Source organism: Fulmarus glacialis, unplaced genomic scaffold (genome assembly GCF_000690835.1).
Source record: "Fulmarus glacialis isolate BGI_N327 unplaced genomic scaffold, ASM69083v1 scaffold42746, whole genome shotgun sequence".
NCBI classification, from domain to species: Eukaryota; Metazoa; Chordata; class Aves; order Procellariiformes; family Procellariidae; genus Fulmarus; species Fulmarus glacialis.
Window position 1 is genome coordinate 4397 of NW_009217026.1, and position 4396 is coordinate 8792.

The following is a 4396-nucleotide window of genomic DNA, read 5'->3' on the forward strand; positions in this document are numbered from 1 at the left end:
TCCGCTGAGCCACAATGGCAGCTTGGCCACCTGTTAAGAGGACTGAAAAATCAATCTGGCATAATTAAAAACAACCAAACAAAAAACCCTGGCTCCAGAAATGTTTATTTGGTTGAATCAGTTCCTCAGTCTGGTTCAGTGCATGGCCATACGCATATTTGCCAGGATGACGAAGCAGGTGTGGAAGGTCATTGGAGCTGTTGAGCCACCAAGTGATGTCCACAGAAGAACAGCCTCAGTGAGCGAGCCCTGAGACTGGGGGAAGAAATCTCTGTATCCTGATAGCGTTTGTGTCAGTTTTCCTCTCTTTCAAGTGGTGGGATGTTTAAAAGTTAGTTTTGAAACATACTAAATATTAAGGAAGGAGACTATCTACTCCTTGTCCACTTTCAACTGGGAGTCTGAGGGCTCTGTTCTCTACAGCTTAAGCAAATTTAAGTGCTGCGGGCCTCGTTTGCCACCACTGCCTCCTCCAGCAAGCCACTCGTTCTTCCCCCTTCATTCATGTCGCTGGGTCGGGTGAATGCTGTTTAAGGAAGCCTGTCTAGCTGGAGGCTGTCCACTGCTTTTGTAGAAATAGTTTACTGGCAGTTTTCTGACTGACTCAGGTTGAAATCCAGGAGGTGCCACTTCAAGTAAAGGAGCAGGAATATATGGCATGGTTGAAGGGAGACGGGAGAAAAAACTGGGTAGGTGTGGGGGGATGGTTGCAGCAAAGACTTGGCTCCGTTTAAAAAAAAAAAAAAAAGAATCTGTCAAACTGCATGTTTAATTTTCAGCTGGGTCAACTAGCTGGACTGACTTGCAGTGTGGCTGCACAGCTTCTTGCCCTTGGCTTGTGCTGACTCAGAGAGCCCGAGTCCCTGGCCGGCACCTTGAGGCCACGCAGCAGCGTGCAGGGACGGGGCGAGGAGCAGCGCCCGAGAAAGGGGCTGCGCCGAGTGATGGGGTCATCCCGTTCAGAGTCGCAGACGCCAGGCTGTATAGTTTTCGTGGGTGGTTACGCGTCCATTTTAATGTGAAAATGGAAAACTTGTGCTTGCAACAATTTGGGATTCCAGTTACTTCTCAGTGCTGCAGAACTGCTACTTACTAACTCCCCGTATTTTACTTCAAGCATAGCAGTTAGGAAGCTTGCTGAAACTTTTTGTTACTTTTAGTGTGCCCCACGCTGCAGCCGTGTGAGGTGGTCTTTTCCCTGTCCACCTTGATCATATTGTAATTACGCTCTGATGCTGTTGTGCAAACCCAGTCGAGGATGGGGGTGACATACAAGCTTAGTTAAAAGTATCGTTTATTTCTAAGGATTGTGGCTATTCACTGAGTGGGCAGCGGGCAGGGGGTGGGATGGGACAGGATGTCTCCTCGTAGTTGAGCTCGCTTTAAGCTGCGTTTCATTTAAAATGCTGATATTCATAAAGATTATTTTTAGCCCCTCCAATGGAATTCAAGTTCAAAGTATAAGTGCTGTCAATATCTTTTGGGTAGGAAAACTTGCGCTTTAATTACTTTTGGTTTCAGTTTCACAGGCAGGAACAAATTATTTTTTCACTTTGAATGTGTTTATGTGAAGATGGGAAAACTGATAAGGAAAGTCAACTGTGTAGCTCTTTAAATCCTTGAAATATATAAATAAAAACTGGTTAGGAAAGAATAATATCTACTAATACTAAAGACTACAAGGGTAGTGCTGTATTATGGAAGAATTTGGGAACATACAGATAGCAATTGAGTGAGAATTTAGAAAGCAGCCAAGTAGTTTAAGTGCCCCAAATCCAATGTTCTCAATTCTCTCTGTGTGTAGGCCCCTTATTTTGTTTACATTAAGCAAAAATATTCTGTCAATTATTTAGGTGTAGCTAATACTTAATTAAGAAATGTATTATTTCTAAATGTTAAATATGATGATAAAAAGACTAGATTATGTATTTAGCACTTTAAAGACTATTTTCTTTTATTAAAAAGATTTAATATACTTATTACAAATGCAGTCTGCATTTGTATGCAGTTTGAAAACATAAAATAGATTCAAATATTGGTTATTTCAGGGGTGTAACACACAAAAATTAAGATTGCATGACTGTATATTCAGATGACTCATTGTTTTAACAGGTGCATGTAGCAATAAGTTTAAAAGCTATACTTTGCTTCTAAAGCAGTACAATTTAATGGCATTGCCAGCCATTGGCATTGATCCTTCCTTTAGTTTAAAAAAAACCCACCAAAACAACAAATTATTAAATAAATAATTTAAAAGTACAAAACAAGATTACAGTCAGTTTAAAAAAAATTCTGTTGATCATCATCTGGAAACTCAATCCAATATATTCAAATTTATTTACTTGCCAACAAAGTATTTAAAACAAAACCAAAAACAAGCAACGAACACTTTAGACTACTTATGTGAAAATTACTAAGTCAAACAGATGTCCACTGTGCCAGTTTTTATTGAGTGCCACACTTTATTAAGAGCAGAATCAAATTATAAAATCAGGCCATTATTATTGCCCCTTCCATTTTTCCTCTGTGGTTCAATTCTGACATTAACAGCCAGCCTGGCCTAGGTACTCTTTTTTTTACACCCGGAAAGCAAGGATTAAAACATTGCATTCTATTTTTGATTATTCGCAAGATAAATGCAACTAAAGAAAGTGTATGCTTAAGGATAGAAGGTTGCCACAGAAACTTCTGTAAGGTCTGAACCTTCTTTTTACAGAGATAAAGGCACATTTTCCTGGTTTTTTTGTGACAGAGGAATCTTTCTTTAAATGTCTAGATGCAAAGAAACTGTGCATTGTTATTCAGAGTTATTATGTTAGGTGATCATAAATAAAATTTTCCTGGAATTTCTAATATGTGCAGGTCATTCATCATACTTTTCTGAGAATAAGAAATTCTGTTCTGTTCAATTTTACTCTTCTGGCAAAAATGAAATGAAATATAAGATCACTTCCACAAAAAAAATCAGCGCTGATAGTTACCGTTGCTAATTTGAATCTGCTCTCTCCAGTACAGGCCTTGCCAATAATATATAATCACTTTTTCTAAAAGGGTGATTTCCTAAAAATAGTGTAATACAGATTTTACTGAAAATATAAAAAAAACAATTTTGTCTCAAAGTTATATTACTTAAAAATAAAAGTTACCCAGGGGATTTGTAATTCTTACAATGAAAAGTCATTAGGGATAGGTATGAAACTGTCCTAGCGTAGTAAGGCAGAGGTGGAGATTCAAACAAATGAGGATTCAGAGAAAATGCCATGAGCTGTAGTGGCTATTAGCCGTCACAACGAAAAGACCATTCATAGTAGATTATCTAGATACCAATCATAAACCTTCTATCAGTGGGGTTAAGAACTATATGAAAATTCTCTTATTTATTGAGAGCAAAAAAATGCTAGTAATGACATGCGTCTACTAGATAGGGACAATAATAGTTGAGAAGAGACAGAAATACTGCAAAAAATATTATTCTATGATTCTTTAAAAAACATGCTGTGAGTCAAAATACTGTTGTTCTCTGGCCAAAATCTGCATGTTGTGTTCACAATTTACAGTGACTTAGAAAAAATATTTCTTTATTCTGGTAGGAACAAACAAATTTAATTTTTATCTTTAGTCTACAGGAGTCAGGATTTAAAACAAACAAACCAACCCCAACCATCTGAAGATACCTAAGATACAAAATGGAGTTTGTATTTTGTTTTATTTTAATTTTAATTGTTGTAGAAATGTAAATGAGATAGGATAGGCCAGGATGTAACATAAACACTAGACTGGACAGGATGATAGTGATCACAGAAAGAACTGTGGAAAGGCTGAAATGAGAATTGTGGAAAGGATGAAATGAGAATTGCTTAGCAGAAGATTGAAGAAAGCAGAGTCACTGCTTACCCAACTGTTCATGATGGTTAGAACTTGTCTGTATTTATTTCTTTATTCTGAGGCTGAAAGTTTTTGGTTGACAAAGATACTCATGTAGGTATAGCAAGCTTTCATAAGGCACCTGATGCAGTACTGCATGGTATTCTGATTTTTAAAACCTAGCTCTTTGCTAAGTCAACATGGCCCATATTAAATACATTTCAAACTGGTTAATTGACAGATCATAAAGCAGTAATAGATGAAGGACGTTCACGTTGGATTTTATAGAAGTTTTTCACAGCCCATTGCTTTGAGGATTTGGATAATGATCTGGAGGAAAATAGAATATAATCCCTGGTAAAATGCATATGTGCAAAAAATTGATGGATTAATAAGTGTGAAGGATGGTCTGTACTTAGTTAATGGAGATCGTTTCAACATATGTTAATATAGCTAAATATATCTGTCTAGACAGTAAGATCATACATGTAGGATGGAGAGTAGTACTTTGAAAGGAGTAATTCAGTGATAC